General features: G+C 45.9%; 1 pseudogene; it reads right to left on the bottom strand.

Moving 5' to 3' along the window:
• LOC141050645 (transmembrane protease serine 9-like) overlaps positions 1-17668 on the bottom strand; it is a 59413-nt pseudogene extending 41745 nt beyond the window's left edge.
• Between the last annotated feature and the right edge of the window lie 1827 nt (positions 17669-19495).

The raw sequence follows: 19495 nt of genomic DNA, 5'->3' as shown, positions 1-19495 counted from the left end.
AATAAAATCCAGAAAATCACATTGTATAAATTATATAAATTTATTGCGCAGCACCTAAACAAATTCCTACACTTAAATCCCTAGCCTTGTTCTGGCGCTAATTATACAGAACAGACCCTGACCATTTACACATGACTGAGCTAGTCCCAGCTTGGTCACTAGTGTTGAGCATTCCGATACCGCAAGTATCGGGTATCGGCCGATACTTGCTGTATCGGAATTCCGATACCGACTTCCGATATTTTTTCAATATCGGAATTCGGCATCGGAATCGGAAGTTCAAAGTTGATTGACGGCCTGACGTCATCATGATGCGCGGTGTGTGCGCATCATGATGCACCGTCATTTCGGGCCTTCCGGGGGTCTCTGCCGGCCTGCCGGGGGGCTGTGTGGACTGCCCGGGGTCGGTACCGGCCTGCCGGGGGGCTGTGCTGGCCTGCCGGTGGTCTGTGCACCCTGTGGGGGTCTGTACCGGCCTGCCGGGGGGCTGTGCCGGCCTGCCGGTGGTCTGTGCACCCTGTGGGGGTCTGTACCGGCCTGCCGGGGGGCTGTGCCGGCCTGCCGGGGGGCTGTGCTGATGTCCGGGGGTCTGTGCAAGCATCGTCCGATGGGACTACAAGTCCCATCTGGCGATGCCTGCTACCATGACAGTGATTGACACATTAGCCAATGATGGGACAGTAGTAGTCCCATCATCCGGCTAATGTGTTAAATGTTAAAAAAAAAAAAAACTACATACATACTACATGCTACATACATACTACATATATACTACATGCATGCTACATACATACTACATGCTACATACATACTACATATATACTACATACATGCTACATACATGCTACATACATACTGCATGCTACATACATACTACATACATACTACATACATACTACATACATACTACATGCATGCTACATACATACTACATACATACATACTACATGCATGCTACATACATACTACATGCTACATACATGCTACATACATGCTACATACATACTGCATGCTACATACATACTACATACATACTACATGCATGCTACATACATACTACATACATACATACTACATGCATGCTACATACATACTACATATATACTACATGCTACATACATACTACATACATACTACATACATGCTACATACATACTACATGCTACATACATACTACATATATACTACATGCATGCTACATACATACTACATACATGCTACATGCTACATACATAGTACATACATACTACATGCATGCTACATACATACTACATGCATGCTACATACATACTACATGCATGCTACATGCATGCTACATACATAGTACATGCTACATACATACCACATACATACTACATACATACTACATACATGCTACATACATACTACATATATACTACATGCATGCTACATACATACTACATACATGCTACATACATACTACATACATACTACATGCATGCTACATACATACTACATGCATGCTACATACATACTACATGCATGCTACGTGCATGCTACATACATAGTACATGCTACATACATACCACATACATACTACATACATACTACATACATGCTACATGCTACATACATACTACATATATACTACATGCATGCTACATACATACTACATATATACTACATGCATGCTACATACATACTGCATGCTACATGCATGCTACATACATACTACATGCATGCTACATACATACTACATGCATGCTACATACATACTACATGCATGCTACGTGCATGCTACATACATAGTACATGCTACATACATACCACATACATACTACATACATACTACATACATGCTACATGCTACATACATACTACATATATACTACATGCATGCTACATACATACTACATATATACTACATGCATGCTACATACATACTACATGCTACATACATACCACATATATACTACATACATACAATACATTCATACAATACATACATAGACATACAGTACATATAACATAGAGTAACATACTTACCAATACTTGTCACATTGTTCCCCGAAGCCATTGTCTTTTCCGGAATAAATATTAACATAACAAACCACAAAAATACTCACCCACGATCCGAAGCAGTCCACGAGTGTGTCCCACGATGATCTTGGGTAGAGAACTGCAGCATCAGATGATGCTGCCGTTCTCTACGGGCTGCAGGAATCCAATGACGGAAGGTAGGTATCCTTCCGCACTGTATTCCTCCGCCACTTAAAAAAAAAAAGTCCCTAGTCTCACTTTATGCCATTGCTGTGTGGGAATTTCCCATATGTATGTAGTATGTATGTAGCATGCATGTAGTATGTAGTATGTATGTAGCATGTAGTATGTATGTAGCATGTAGTATGTATGTAGCATGCATGTAGTATGTATGTAGTATGTATGTAGTATTTTTTTTTTTTTTAACATTTAACACATTAGCCGGATGATGGGACTACTACTGTCCCATCATTGGCTAATGTGTCAATCACTGTCATGGTAGCAGGCATCGCCCGATGGGACTTGTAGTCCCATCGGACGATGCCTGCACAGACCCCCGAAGCCTGCACAGACCACCGGCAGGCCGGCACAGCCCCCCGGCAGGCCGGCACAGCCCCCCGGAGCCTGCACAGACCACCGGCAGGCCGGCACAGCCCCCCGGCAGGCCGGCACAGCCCCCCGGAGCCTGCACAGCCCCCCGGCAGGCCGGCACAGCCCACCGGAGCCTGCACAGACCACCGGCAGGCCGGCACAGCCCCCCGGCAGGCCGGCACAGACCACCGGAGCCTGCACAGACCCCCTGGCAGGCCGGCACAGCCCCCCGAAAGGCCCGTACAGACCCCAGAGAGGCTGTACAAGGCAAAAACAGGGTTTTTCTTATTCCGATACCGGAAGTCCCATAGACTTGAATGGGACTTCCGGTATCGGAATCGGCGATACCGATACTTTTTTTAAAGATCGGCCGATCCATTCCGATCCGATACTTTGAAGTATCGGACGGTATCGCTCAACTCTATTGGTCACACATACATCTATTGTCCATAGTAGCCACTGATACCTGTGGTTCTCCGCACTCGGCCTGTGCAGCCTTCTTCTCAGAAAGGGATCCTGTCTCTATTCAGCTCCAAGACACATCCAGTCTGGTCAAGTTCCCTGAGCTGTCTGGCTAAGGAAAACAGCTATCCTGGTTGTATGCAGGGCTAGCCAAGTGTACTAATCAAAGTCTGCAGAGCTAGGATTTAACCAATAGTAGTTCTTTTGTATATAGGAATGTTATAGTAGGAGCTAGTAAAGTAGATATTGTTCTAGTTCTGTTCACAAAGAATAATGGAAATGAAATTTCTTCATGTCATGTTAACTTACACTTAAATAACAATTATTGATTATATTATATCCTTTTCTGATTGGAAGCATTTATTTTCACCATTTATGGCCACAGTTGGACCAATTTTTTAACATATTAAAGCTTCTTTCTCAGAACATGGCGCCTTCTCACCTGACAAGAGTCTTTCCCTCCGTCCGTGTATCCAGCCCATATCATGGTGTTGTCCACAATGGTGTAAGAGCTGCTCACTCCTGAACCTATGTGATACATTTCGTCACACTTCTCATGATCTATCAGCGGCACCTTCACATTCTGCAGAGTTTCCGGATAACGTAAATTCTCTAATGATCAGAGAAGAGTCGGTAAATCACAGAATGATGCAGCAGCCTCTAACGCAGCTGTGAATGTCCATAGTGGTGACATCTGGGAAGTCGGTGGCTCCTGAATGAAAGCTTTGGATGAATTGTGCCTTTTTGTAGCACAATATAACTAGAGTTTTGCAATCAATCCATATGACTCCTGCCATTTATCTGCATGAATGGCTGACATGAAGAAAGTGCAAGTGCAATTTGGGCTAAGAAGATACAACTTGCTGTAGAAGTGGATCCACGACCACAGGGGATTTTCATTTTCTTGATCCAGAGGTTGCAACTTCAAACATTCATCATGTGGTGCTTATTCTACCTGTTATGCGGCATCAATGCCCATGTGCGAAAGCTGCCTTTGCCCTCCTATAGCTGTGTCCATAATGAACCTATGGGAGGCCATGTATGATGGAATCAATGTTGGGGATGTAACATGGTGAGCTATGCAGGGGTGAAGGTCCAAGCATCACTTACCATAATTAGCTACATCCCCCCAGCCGGTGACCCAGCACTTCATGCCATTGAGGACGGTGACGGAGGCGGCGGGCAGACAGATGGGCATGATGTACTTGGTGTAGGTGACCGGGCTGTCGAGCTTCACCAGAGGGTGCTAATGTTATTTGAAGTCAAACTGTTGGCACCACTTGGGTTTTGGTTGGCCCATTATAGTCTCTGATGGTGCATTATACCTCCATATTCAAGGGAGAGACAAGAATAATGGATGACGGGGATAAGCGGTGGACATGAGAAAGTCTTCACTCATTGTGCTCTATTGATCCTGGGAATGTCAGGGATACATGAGTGATACATATAGAAAAGTTTTGATATAAAGCAAATACTAGAATGAGCTCTAGCCAGGACAGTACGGCGCTGTGCCACATCGGCATGTGTTTGCACCTCTTGGCATTCTTGAAGGCCATGTGGTTTGGCCCACTTAAACTAAATCTGACCAAGAGGGACTCCAAATAAAAACTGACAAGAGCAATGAAGGACAGGGAAAGAAGGTGAAGATCAGAAAGTCTTTCCATTGACTCTGGGAAAGTCTGTGATACATGAAGTCTCAGGAGTGGTTGGAATTCACGCAGAAAACTTACTGTTCAAAGCAATGAGCAGCACTCAGCACCCACTGGCTCTAGATCAAAGAACCACCACAGAAATGGCCGTCCTGATCCTGTATACTAGCCTGCCAGGGCCACTATCCATCTGCAGCATCCGAACCACCAACGATCCAGCTGGAGAGCCGCACACCGGCTGTGATGTGGAGGTGGAAAAGACTGCAGAGAAACAGAGAACGAATCCATGATACAATGCTTTTTGCTTTGTAGGAACCCAAGCACACAAAACCATTTAGGTCTTTTGGACCATATATGTTCCCTGATCTAGTATATGTGTCCCCCATCCTGGTATATACTTGACACAATTCCACCACTCATGGTGTCCTAGGGATGTTGTGAATGACATCTCTTCCATCCTATGGGACTGAGCTGTCAAGATTGGGAATGACAGCTCTATCGCCCAATCTGAGGCAGAGGTGTTAATCTTGTGATTGACAGCTCACCACTCCTATCTGGCTGGGTCTGGGATCTCCTTGAAGTGTCATCTATTCTGGGTGACAACAGGGCTATTTAGGGCTCTGAAAATTGTCAGACGTTGCCAATTGTAGCTTTGCTCATGTGTAGTGTGTCTGCTCAGTGCCTTGAGTTGTATTCTGATCTCTGTTGCCAACCTAGGATTTACCCTTTTGACCATCTGTTTCACTTACCGCTTTGTCTTGAACCTCTACCTTTCTGGCCTGTGACTTGACAGCTCTTTTGTCTTTTCCCTTTGTCTATTGCTATCCCTCTTGGTACTGACCCTAGACTTCTTGACTATCCTGAATCACGGTAAGTTCGTGAGCATTAGCGAGCGTCACATTGAGCAGTGACTAGCGTCACATACTGTATATGTTCCCCGTCCTGGTATATGTATTCCTAATATGTATTCCTCGAATATATATATATATATATATATATACACATACATACGTACATGTACAGTATCTATATATATAGTTAGTCACTAAAAAGATCTCAATGAATGGCCCACATACAGTAAGTGCTTCCATTTTTTTCTAAATCACCATGTCCTATCTGTGGTTTACATAGGACTGCAGGTGAACCTACTGGGAGATCTTCACCTGACACATTGACCTAGTGCAATCGCAGCCGGGCCCAACCTTATTTAGATTTCTTCATGTGCACTCTGGCACGCTTTAGTCAGACACACAGTGACATTTTTTATTATCCTTGACCTCGGCTTCCTGGCAACTGATATTTGCAAATTACTTTATAACAATATCGTAAATATAATACAATTATTCAGCCTCGGGTAGAAGAACAGTACAGTAGCATAACAGGTCCAACAACATTTTTTAATAGACTCAAATTACTCAGTTTCCATTTTCAACCTCTGCTTACTATCAGTGAATGGAAACTATTCACACACAGCCTCGATACATACACATAAAGCTCTGTTACACCATCACAAACACAGCTCTGGTTCATACACTTACACAGATTTAAGTTACACAAGTTTGATACCTACGCGCACAACTCAGCTACATCAGCACACATAGTTAAGCCACATCATCACACACAGCTCAGCTACATCAACACTAAGCTCAGCTACATTATCACACACAACTCCACCATAAATGTTCTGAACCTGAACGCCACCTGTATGACGAGGCCTCTGAATTCCAAGCAGCAGATGCAGTGGAGTACAAGCCTTAAAAAGCATGAGAGGTTTGAGCCTCCTCCTTTTCCCTCTCGTGCTGTGGTCTCCTCCTCTTCCTCTTGCTCATGATCAATAGGGTCACCTGCCTCCCTTTAAGGAGAGGATGTGACAGTACCACCACCAGTGTCACCGAGCATCTCCACACCAACCCATGGAAGTATTCAGCTTTCTTTCCCCCAAACCCTTGAGAGAAAGAGGAGATACCACCCTTGGCGCCAACGAGCCATGGTCCTGATTGACAGCATTTCTAAATTACTGGCTTTCGAAATACTGCCAGTTCGGCTGGTGGAGATGGATACTTTAAAAAAACTGATGGCGGTGGCTATCCCGCAGTACTTTTTCCCAACTGCAACTACTTTTCCAGGCAGGCCATACATGCGGGCCATCCATGGCAGGCTATACACACATCGTGCAAACAAAATCAGGTCTGCACTGCGCAACGCCATCAGGGGGAAAGTCCACAAAACCACCGATACATGGACCAGTAAGCTTGGCCAAGGATGTTACATCTCCCTAACTGCCCACTGAATAAATCTAGCGGTGTCTGGAACAGAGGGGGTAGTCATTCTAGCCCATGTCCTACCACCATTAAGGGTTGCTAGACATTTCTCTGTCCAGGTTGCTTCTTCCTCCTATTCTTTTTCCTCCACCACCTCCTCATCCAATCACAGTAAGACCTGCACCACCAACTTGATCACAGCCAGGTGGAAGCAGCAGCAGACTGTTCTGAAACTCATCAGTTTGGAGGACAAATCCTGCACCGCTCAGGAGCTGTGGACTGGGATCAAACAGCAGACAGATGAGTGCTTGGTGACAGTGAATCTTTTGCCCGGCATGGTGGTGTGTGATAACGGGCGAAATCTCATAGCAGCTCTGGGCCTAGCCGGTTTGACAACATCCCTTGCCTGGTGATGCACAGTTTCCTGAAAAACTACCCACAAACGTCGGAGCTGAAAGAGCGGACCATCTCCACACACTTTCGCCGTTCTCACCCTGCCTGTCTGCTCTGCAGCATCTCTTCTGCCTTCCTACTCGCCGTCTCATATCCGATGTACCAACAAGCTGGAACACCATCTTGCATGTGCTGGAGATACTGTGCTAGCAGCAGAAGGTGATAGTGGAATCTCAGCTGCAGCACCATGGATGAGTCGCACTGCAGAACAACACCACTTTACAACCAATGACTGGGCCTCCAGGCAGGACCTGTGTGCTGTGTTGTACTGCTTTGAATATTCCACCAATATGGCCAACACTGATAACGCCATCATCAGCATTACTTACTATTTATATGACTGCTCGAAAAACAATTCAGACTATGACGGATGAGGTGATGGCAGAGGACGAAGAGGAGCAGGAGGAGGAGCACAGATAAATCACACCGTTATCAGACCTGTTGTCCACACATGGCTCGAAGGGTGGGTTCCTGTACCAACAAAAGCCAGGTATACAACTGTACAGCTAGGAGACACTTTGGGAGGTAGAGGAGGAGGAGGAAAAATCGTGTTCACAGCAGGGTGGCGTTCAGAGTGTTCGGGCATCACTGGCTCGTGGCTGGGGGATGAAGAGTACCCAGGCTATACACTGCCCACCGAGGACAGTTTGTCATTGGCTCTGGGTAGCCTGGCACACATGAGGCAATAAAGGCTGCTGTGCCTGTGCAACGGCCGCTGAGATGTCTGGACTGTTACCAGTGCTGATTATTGGGTGACCACCCTGCTGGATCCCAGCTACAAGGACAATGTGCCATCATTACTTCCATCTTTTGAGTGAGAGTACAAAATGCCTGAGTACAAGTACACACTGGTAGAGAAACTACAAATGGCTTTCCTCTTGACAATGGAGGATCAGTGGAAGAACAAGACAGAGGTGGAGGAAGTCGCCAATGTAGCTGGGGCACTGCCAGCAGCTCAGAAGGCCGGTTTAGTATGGCCAAAATGTGGCAAAACTTTATGAGCACTCCACAACATACAGCACCGCTATCTCATACGGTCTGTATAATCGGGAGGTAGTGTCACAGCAGAGTGGTGGAAGAGTACGTATCCACACGTCTCAACGTACTAACAGATGGGTCTGCCCCATTTAACTTCTGGATCTTCAAATTGGCATGAGCTTGCCCTTTATGTCTTGGAGGTGTTGGCCTGCCCTGCGGCAAGTGTATTGTTGGAACGTGGGTTTAGCACAGAGGAGGCGGGGTGATCAGGCACATCCCCAGTCCACATCCAACATCGGGAACCTAACCTTTGATTCATTCTATGTTCTTTTGAGTAAGTTCCATAAAAAAAACACATAGTGTTGGATTACTCCTCACTCTCCTCTTCCACCCATACCACCACATACACTTCTTCCACTTGGACATCCGCAGCCGGGTTATAGATTGCTAGTTTTAGTTTTGCTAATTTTAGGTTGTTTTAAGTCAGTTCCATAGAAAAAATAAATAAATAAATAAATAAATAAATAATAACAAAATGTGAAAAAAAGAAAAAACAATACAACCCCCTCCCCCAGTGTTGGATTACTCCCCTCTTGCCTCTTTCACCTACACCGCCTTGTCCACCTCCTTCTCCACTTGGACCGGTTTCTCCTGTTTCATTCTTTTTTATTTCTTCTTTGCTTAGTGTAGGGACAGGATGCAGCTGTTGTGTTAGGTTTTCCTGTGCACAGTTTTCCAAAAACACTCTCTATGTGTACGCTGCACTCGTCTCGGTGAGAGTACTGTGAGTACCCAAAAATATTTATAATCTGCAACCAGGTTGGTGCGAGTGATGTGCATCTAAACATATTTTTCTACTCTTATGCAACCATGTCTCTGATTGTGCTGTGTAAAAATGCCGCTGAGTGCAGTCTGTCCCATATCTGTGTAAGTACTGTGCCGTTAAGCCTCTGTGTGTACTCTGCAACCCCCCATCCGTGTGAATACTGTTCCAAAAAGCCTCTGTGCACTCTGCTGCCATGTCTGTGTAGGGTTCTAACAGGTTCTCAGGATGCAGTGACGAGACACGAGACAGGGTATGACTTGTATAATAAACTGTTTATAAATTGAAGCCACTGGGGCTAGGCTGAACAGGCAAAACGGAGTAACAAACAATCTGTCCTCGAAGGGACTCAATAAAATAAACAGTACTTTTTTGTGTAAATGAGAGCAACCTGGCTAGTCCGAGTGTCAGAGGCCAGACTATGGCCAAACTATAACACTTATTTCTAAAGTCCACTTATCCTTCCATGCGTCGCCCGGGATTGCAGATGTGGCCGCTTAGAGGTCGTTGATACGGCTGCCTTGACCTTCTGGGAAGGTTTGGGCTCGTTGGGCCCTGAAGAAACTGTACCGGTGGGGTGCAACAGACCCTGAAGAAGCAATGCCGGTGGGGCACAGTAGGCCCTGAAGAAACGATATCGAAGGGGTGCAACAGGCCCTGAAGAAACAATGCCGGTGGGGCGCAACAGGCCCTGAAGAAACGGTGCCGGCGAGGAGCAACAGGCCCTGAAGAAACGGTGCCAGTGGGGCGCAACAGGCCCTGAAGAAGCAATGCCGGTGGGGCACAGCAGGCCCTGAAGAAACGATATCGAAGGGGCACAACAGGCCCTGAAGAAACAATGCCGGTGGGGCACAACAGGCCCTGAAGAAATGGTGTCGGTGGGGCGCAACAGGCCCTGAAGAAGCGGTGCTGGTGGGGCGCGGTGATGACGCAGTCTCTAAAATATAACCGTTCAACTGTCTCTGCCCAGGGTCCCTCAGCAAACCGGACAGAGGCCTCTACTGCCACCTGTAGCGAGGTGGCGCGCCCTGGGGCCGGTGATGACAGGGTCGCAGCTGTGGGAGAAGGCAGGGGGGCAGTGTCCTGACCGCTGTAAAGAAATTGTCTCTAGTTGCAGCAGTCAGTGGAGGTCGTGGACTTGTCACAGCAGGACGGGAAACAGCGGGGGCAGCTGTATCCGCCCATAAGAGGGGAGCGGCCGCCAGTACAAGGCTCTCACGTGTCACTAGTCGGTAAGTCCGCAGCTTGCCTTTCACAGGGCTCTGTCGGTCTCTCCACAACACACCATCCGCTCCCTCGGTCCTCTGTCTCACCCGGCTTCCAGTCTGTACTCCGTCTCTTTCTCAACTGCCACTTCAGCGCGCCCCCTGCTCCTGTTAAGCTTGCCCCGCGCTTGTCTCCCTGACAACCTCAGTCAAGTCTTTCTCTTTACTGTCCTCCCAGTATCATTCCCTCAGGAACCCTGATGGCGGTCCCCTAGGTACCTGCCCATTCACTGCCTGGGAGTCCTCCTCCCCACACCTGTACGAGTAGTGTCCCCAAAAATTGATTCTACTCTGCAGCAATCTTTTTGTGAGTGCCGTGTCTAAAAAAAAAAAAAAACTAGCATGCAGTCATCTCTGTTCCATTTGGGACCAAAAAGCCTCTGCTTGTACTATAACAAAATACGAATTGTATCAGATGGTGGTGCCAGATGCTGCGTTGTGCTGAGTAAGGTCCTCCACATTTTGGCCATGCCAACGGTCACGAATTTATTACTACTCATGATGTCACGAGGTATAATACCCCTCAATTTTTGTTTCCACTTTCAGTTCCGGTTCAGAACGTGCAGCTCTCTAGCGCCCCCTTACCCTCAGGTTAGTCAGGGAACTGCACCTAGGATAAGTAGTCGCCGGAAAGGCTGCCTTGTAGCGTACTGGCTATTGGTCACTCTGCAGTGAGGACGGTGTGTGCATCACCAGTCCCCAGCAAGGACTACACACAAACCTCTGATCCGTCACTGCCAGGGTTTCCAATACCACCATGGCGCTCTGCTGCCACCAGTTCCTCATTTGATAACAAAGCCTATATCGGGTCAGGAACCAACCCGCAGGTAGCGTAATTTGGCGTGGAGGATGTGTCGGTTCGATCACAGAGCCAAAAGAACGAACTAGCAAATTTATAAGTTTACTCCAGAAAAATATAAGCAGTGTTTACAGAAAAATACAAAAGATATTACAAAACAAAATACAGTATACACAGACAGTTACAAATAAAAGGGATTAAAATAAGAAACTTGCTACATCTCAGTCACTGCAATGATATGTCAATGAGGGGAGGAGGACCTTCCCAAGGAAAATGGTATATCAGCACAGCCTCATGTTAGCTGGTCCTCAGGGCATGTGACACCTCTCTAATAGAGCGTCCCAGCTTTATGCATTTCTTTTGCTGACTTCACTGGTGGAGGGGAGGCTGAGTTAGAGAATGTACGCCCCTTTTAAAAAGTTATTAAAAACTTCTACTTGCCATATTGGGTCACCCTCCCATGGCTGTGGGGTACTCGGTACCGGGCCCGATGAACCTCAATGGGAGATGTCACGGCAGCTGGAACCCAGCCCGTGGCCTCCGGGTCAGGAGCTCAGCCAACTTCCAGGCAAGATGAAGTACTCCTTTCCAACACTCCGCCAACATATGTGCCTTTTCTTAATGTCTCCCTTTTGCGCCTCTAGTGAAGTACTCACAGTACTGAGTTACACTGGAGTTCCTCCTGTCAGATGTTCCTATGAACTCTACTTGTACGGCAGACAGCTGTAGCCTGCTTCGGGGACTCCTTGCTACTAAGTCCCAGGTCACTATCGTTGCTGTTGTGCCCCCAAGTCTTGTGAGGGAATAAAGTGGTCACTACTTCTATTCCTCCGGTGTCTGCTGCAGGACCATTAGTATCCAAACAACCTTGGGGACCGGACCCTGGCCTTGCGCTTAGAACTTGGGAAGGGTTCTTCTCTAACCCTAATCCTTAGTTCTCTTCCTCTTCTCACGTTCCGTACTAATCCTTTCCTTCTTATGGAGAGTCAGGCTTTCCTTCAATGTCTCCTTCTTGTGCCAGCGGACCCAGATCACTGAGGTCGGCTGCAGCACTCCCTTCATCCATCCCACTCCGGGGATCTCCTCTCACAGACTGACCCGTCAGACTCCTGTGACAAACTGACTGAATCCTAAACTCTTCCCGCTCTTGATGCAAAACCTAAACTCCACCTGCCTCCCAGCACGCGTCGTGTTCCAAGCAGGGAGCCACCAAAGGGTGCTTTGCTAAACTACTGTGTTGTGTGGGATGCAGGTGTTGGAGCATGGTCAGGTGTCTCCACCTTACCTGGATGGTGGGGTACCACACCTCAGGAGGAGGTGCAGTACCTCTGTGGCGACTGAACCCTCAAGGGCGCCACAATATCTTCGGCTAGGAACCTCACAGGGTGATGACGGGAGCGTTATATGTTCCCCTGCAAATTTATCTTTTTTTAGATACCAAATATGACACGTCTGCATGTTGCTGGGGGAGAAACTGTTTCCTCGGCTTCTGATGGCCGCACAGGCTGCAAAACGTTGCGGTGTATAGCCTAAACTTTAGGCTAAGTGCACACGTACCGGAACTCTCACGGAAATTACCGCGAGAATTCCGGAATTCCAGTCCGCGGGAAAAATCGCATTTTAAATTCCCGCGATTTTCCCGCGGAAAAACTAGCATTTTGCAAGCGTATTTAGCTTGCAGAATACTAGCGTTTTCCAAGCGATCTGTAGCATCGCTTGGAGAACTGATTGACAGGTTGGTCACACTCGTCAAACACAGTGTTTGACAAGTGTGACCAACTTTTTACTGCTGAGGCCGCCTATGCGGCATCAGTAGTAAAAGATAGAATGTAAAAAAAAAAAAAATAAATAATAAAAAACGGTGTTATTCTCACCCTCCGACGTCCCGCGCATCCGTTCCCAGTAATCCTTTGCGAAAATGCCCACGATGACGTCAGTTCTCGCGGGATCGCGACGTCTCGCGGTAATTCGCGATGACGTCGCGCGAATGACCGCGAGACTTCGCGATCCCGCGAGAAGGGACGTCATCGCGAGCATTTTCGCAAAGGACTACTGGGAACGAGAGCGTGAAGAGAAGCGGGAAGGCTGCGCGGGACGTCGGAGGGTGAGAACAATATTTTTTATTTTAAATTCTTTTTTTTACAGGGATATGGTACCCAAAGCCCGGAGGACAGTCTCCTCTCCTCCGGACCGTGGGTACCATCCGCAAATGTTCTGCTTACTTTCCGCATGGTGTGCACAGCCACATGCGGGAAATAAGCGGAACAATGCATTCCTATGGGTGCGGGATCGCCGTGATTCCGCAAATTAATGAGCATGCTGCGGTTTTTACCGCGAAGCGATTCCGCCGCGGTAAAAACCGCAGCATTAGCACAGCATTGCGGAATCCCATAGGAATGCATGGGATGCTTATTTTTCGCGGCAAAATCGCGCGGTTAAAACCGCCGCGGAAACGCAAAAAAAACGCCACGTGTGAACTCAGCCTTACAGATTCTGGAAATATATTTTTATATTTATTATATCTAATAAAATTTGAGTTTGAATAGACAAAGGAAATTTCAAATCCTTGGGATTAGGAACTGCATTCAAATGCCCCCAAATTTGCTGCTTCCAGAGCAGTTCCCCTAGTCACTGCTCTCACTGGCCGAAGCATTGCGCTTGTTCAAGTGCCCTGTTATCTCTATGTGTACATCCAGTGATAGCAGGGTAGACTGAGAACAAACCACTGATGAATGTGTTGCAGCAGAACTTGTGCAGAGCTTTATAGTTCTAGTAATATCACAGCTCTGCTGCTGATTAGAGCTGTCTCTAAAGGATGAGAGCCGTCCGGCCAGATATCAGGCAGGAAGAAGACTGTAATGCAACTGCAGAGCTCTGAGCTGCTCAAGAGACAACTTGAGGATATCCCTTTAAGTCCCTTTTCTTTTCTGCCTTATGGCATTTGTTGATGCTTTGTGCAACACATTCTTCAAAATGGCGCACATGAGTTAAAGAATTTTTGTCCTAAATTCCTCTACTTTTGTCTATTAGCTTTTTTTGCATCGTTGGAACAAAAATTGCATCATCCATTAAAAAAGACACATGAAACTTTAATATTTGTGCAAAAAAAATTCTGGCATACCAAAAAAAAACCCTCTAGGGGTGCAAAAGAGGACTGGAATAAAGATCAGTATTCCAAAAACCACATCAGATAATAAAATGGATGAAGAAGAAAATAAACTTTAAATTGGAGCTGAAGATTTTGGCGCAAAGCAAAAAACAGCCTCAAAACAGGAAAAACTGACTGACAGCCGGCTCAGCAATGCGTGAGTACAGAGCCGGCTGTCAGTCAGTGCCGGCTGTCAGTCAGTGCCGGGGTGTGGTTGCAGAGGTGACTGAAGCCACACCGGCCGCGCCTCTATGACTGAAAGCAAGAGGCGGCAGAAGGAATAAAGCTCATGTCCTCCCAGTAGCTGGTCTTTCAGTGAGGCGGCCACATGGGTGTAGAACGCTATAAACCTGCAGATTGACCCTATATCTGCAGGATAATGGTGTTTTTTAACATGATGGGTTCCCTTGAATTGCAATATTGAATTGGAACCATACTGATAAATCTGAGCTCAGAAAGATTTGTTCTCGGTGATATTGTCTTACTTGGCTGTGAACCTAGAGGAGGGCGCGGCAGGTTGGTGGTGGCGGCATCAGATAAGTCAGTACCTGGCAGGAGTCTTTGCCTCCATCTAAGTAACCAGCACAGATCATGTCATCCAGGGTGATGGCGATATTGCTGATGGTGTTGGAGCCCACGTGGTAGAGATCATCACATCGAGCACGGTCAATGATTGGAGACATCACCTTCTGGAGAGTTTCGGGGTACGGTAAATCAACTGCAAAAGGAGAGGGACGAAAAAACGCTCAACAGGGACATAAGGAGACCATCAATCAATGCCTACAATTAAGAAAGTAACTGTGAAGCTTATGCACCCCGTCTGCCTCCCTCTACTACCCCCGTAGGGAAGAAAAGCTTTTTATTCATACTGAGCAAAAATCTAAGCCTTTGAGTGACGTTAAAGGCACGTGGTGGGTCAGTATGCACTGAATGCACCATGAAATGAATAAAAAATGAATCTGAACTGAGAAAGTAAGTTAATGTGTATGCACAATGTAAGTGCATATTAACACATGACCATCAACCAGAGAAAGCAAAAAAACACAAATATCCTGAACTAAAGTAAAAAATAAACTGCAAATAATGCATAAAGGTAATAATAATAATAATAAGGGTATTTAGTAAACATAATTTTGATCAAAATAATGTACAAGCCATCCCGCCACGTCACGGCAACCCTTGCGGGACAGTCCCTACTCTAGTATTTAAAACCTTTTCACTTGTCAAGTGACGTGAGTGTGAACAAGGATCGAGCAGCTGAACCACTACTAAAAGCTTAGGCCAGACAGGATGGTTTTCCCAGCTCTCTAGCGCCCCCTTACCCTCAGGTTAGTCAGGGAACTGCACCTAGGATAAGTAGTCGCCGTAAAGGCTGCCTTGTAGCGTACTGGCTATTGCTCACTCTGCAGTGAGGACGGTGTGTGCATCACCAGTCCCCGGCAAGGACTACACACATAAACCTCTGATCCGTCACTGCCAGGGTTTCCAATACCACCATGGCGCTCTGCTGTCACCAGTTCCTCATTTGATACCAAAGCCTATATCGGGTCAGGAACCAACCCGCAGGTAGCGTAATTTGGCATGGAGGATGTGTCGGTTCGATCACAGAGCCAAAAGAACGAACTAGCAAATTTATAAGTTTACTCCAGAAAAATATAGGCAGTGTTTCCAGAAAAATACAAAAGATATTACAAAAAGAAACAAAATACAGTATACACAGACAATTACAAATAAAAGGGATTAAAATAAGAAACTTACGACATCTCAGTCACTGCTATGATATGTCAATGAGGGGAGGAGAACCTTCCCAAGGAAAATGGTACATCAGCACAGCCTCGTGTTAGCTGGTCCTCCGGGCATGTGACACCTCTCTAATAGAGCGTCCCAGCTTTATGCATTTCTTTTGCTGACTTCACTGGTGGGGGGAGGCTGAGTTAGAGAATGTACGCCCCTTTTAAAAAGTTATTAAACACTTCTACTTGCCATATTGGGTCGCCCTCCCAGGGCTGTGGGGTACTCGGTACCGGGCCCGATGAACCTCAATGGGAGAAGTCGCGGTAAACCTCTTCCACCAAAAGTCTGACAAACCAAGCAGTCCAAGTCTTGAATTTTGCTCCATGTTCCCTTCTTTTCTCTGCTTCCCTACTCTCATGTCTTCACTTCTCTGGTGGTTTCACCATTTATCTGTACATAGTCTTAGTCCTATAAATGAGTCAAGCTGTAATTATTGTCTTTGAAAGTTGAAGAACAATTCTTAAAGCCGTCTCTTACCTCCTGAGTTTATGGTGCCCCAGCCGGTGACCCAGCACTTCAGGCCACAGGGGAAGGTAACGGAGGCGGCGGGCAGGCAGATGGGCTGGATGTATTTGGCGTAGTTGACCGGATTGGAGAGCTTCACCAGAGCAATGTCCCCTTGGATTCCATCACTTATGTTATACAGGGGGTGTATGATGATGTCACTAACATCAGAGATGACTGTATGATTATCCTCCAGTGATAACTGGCATCTCCCCAGCTGTGTGGTGAAGTTATATGGATTTTCAGGTCTGGGAATGAGAAGATATGTTGGATGAAGGTGGCCAAAGGGAGACTGCACTATTTGTATAATGCAAATTGGTGACTACGGATAGAAAAGAACGACGTCAAGTTGGCGACTGCGGCATCTGTAGAATGTGAACCATCACTACACAATATAATAAATGATACAAAATGACAACAAGTAATTCTTTGTAATATAAAAAGCTGCACCTATAAAAATACCTCCAGACAATTGATAGTGATGAGGCGCCATATGCTGCTGCATAACTGCTCTGCCATCTTATTCCTTTACGTCTCACAATAATACCGCTATACACAATACATTTAGAAATCATTTCTTTACGGTCATCCTTGAAGGCTTCTAGAAATTTGGGAGCACTTCCTTCACATCCAATGCAAAATTATCTCGAAAAACATGAGATAATTGTGCATGGGTTTCCCGCCATATCATGTCTCTAACCCCAGTGATCACCCACCTTTTGAAGCAGTGAGCTGCAGACATCACCCACTGGCTGGAGATCAGGGTCCCACCACATCTATGGCTACCAAGATAACGTAGGCTGATCCGCTATGGCCACTCTCCATCTACAGCATCGGTGCCTCCAACTATCCGGCTGGAGAAGACCGGGGAGCCGCACACCGGTGGGGATGATGTTGTGTTTTTGGAGGCAGAAAAGGAAACTGTAACATAAGAAGTCATCTTTAGACGTGTCCAGAGCGGGTCAATGACATGATATGGTTCCAAGGTAGCAATTTACAATACATAGAGTGCCCAATAAAGACAAATCCCATGTAGTAGATCTATGGAAATGCAAGAAACCCAAGGACAACTGACGGAGAAGACGGTACTCACCGAGGAAGGCCATTATCAGCAGCACCAGACACATTCCCTGGACTTTGCTCTGGGCGTCCATGTCCTCAGTGGTGTAGAGCGAGTGGCTCACTTCACTACTATGTTGGGTTGTGTGCATGTACCGCCCGTCTTCATAGATTTTTATGAACGTTCCTTTTCAGAACTAGACTCGTCTTACTCGTACAAATAACTAAAATTCCGTATGTCTGAATCTGGAAAGACGAGTTATCAACCAAAATTTCACAAAATCTTTTCTTTGTAGACAATGAGAAAGCCATTTACAATCTTTACATAACTCCGAAACTGGAAAATTAAACCGGTTTTTCTCGTGCGATTTCTAGCTGTAGTTTTCACGGATAGCACGCGTACCTACTATAGTCTATGGGGCGGTTCACATGTTCCCGTATTATTGTGCACTGAGTGTTCAGCACAAAATCACGGAGACTTGTCCGATTTTGATCTAAGTTTTGGATCAAACTCATTAATACAAGTTAATGGGTCTACGGAAAAAATGAGACAGCACTCGGATGCCATATGAATATTTTTCACTGACTCTTTGATACAACAACGTTAATAAATCTCTTTCGTTTTACAGTCTGAGAAAAAGTGAAGCGGATCGTTCTTCTTGTACTAGAAAAATCATAGGCGTGTGAATGACTGTGGATAAAAAAAGAATTCCTGAAGTTTTTGCTAAGGCGAAGGAAAACCAATGGGGCTGTCGAACTGCACATTTTATGGAATGTTTCTACAGAGCCGTCTAAAGATCACATGATGTTCCCTATTGTCCAGTCACAGTTCCTGTATTGTCCCACGACTTAGAAATCATACAGTATTGTTTTGTATTGTTATTGTTGTGCAGCTATACAATAAGGTTTGCCTTTTACAGAGGAAACCAGAAGTTTCCATCCACTATATATAAAGACACATCTGCAGGTTTTTCGCAATATGTGACATAAAATCAGAATAAACCTTTCCCGTTTTAGGCCAATTAGGATTACCGTAATTACTAACATTTACCAAATGCCAGAATAATGAGAGAGAGAATGTTTACGGCATTTTTATTACTTAACGCAAAGTCAAAAGTTTCCCTCCATTTCATTAGTATTTGGTACCATTGCCCTTACACTGAGTGACTTGGGTTAGACGTTTGGGATCTCCTTCCACAAGGTTCTCACAATAGTTGGTCGGAATCTGGTCCCATTCCTCCTGACAAAACTGGTGTATCTGATCCAGGTTTGTAGGTTGCCGTGCTCGCACCGGACTTTTCAGCTTAGCCCATAAATTTTTCATAGGATTGAGATCAGGGCTTTATTTATGACGGCCGCTCCCAAACACTGACTTTGTTATCCTTCATGCTTCGGTATTGCTACAAAATTTTCTTTTCTCATGATGCCATCTATTTTGTGAAGTACACCAGTCCCTCCTGCAGCAAAACAACCACACAGCATGATGTTGCCTCCTCCATGTTTCACAGTGGGGATGGTGTTCTTAGGCTTCCAAGCTTCTCCCTTTTTCCTCCAAACGTAACAATGGTCATTATGCCCAAATTGTTCAATTTTAGTTTCATCAGACCACAGGATGTCTCCAAAAATTAAGGTCTTTGTTGCTGTGTGCATTTGCAAACATTAATGTGACTTTTAATATATTTCTTTTGGTGTAATGGCATCTTACTGG

This window comes from Dendrobates tinctorius, unplaced genomic scaffold (genome assembly GCF_039654945.1).
Source record: "Dendrobates tinctorius isolate UK_male_01 unplaced genomic scaffold, ASM3965494v1 ptg000152l, whole genome shotgun sequence".
Lineage (NCBI taxonomy): Eukaryota > Metazoa > Chordata > Amphibia > Anura > Dendrobatidae > Dendrobates > Dendrobates tinctorius.
The sequence above is the reverse complement of the archived record's forward strand: the minus strand, read 5'-3'. Positions and strand labels throughout refer to the sequence as shown.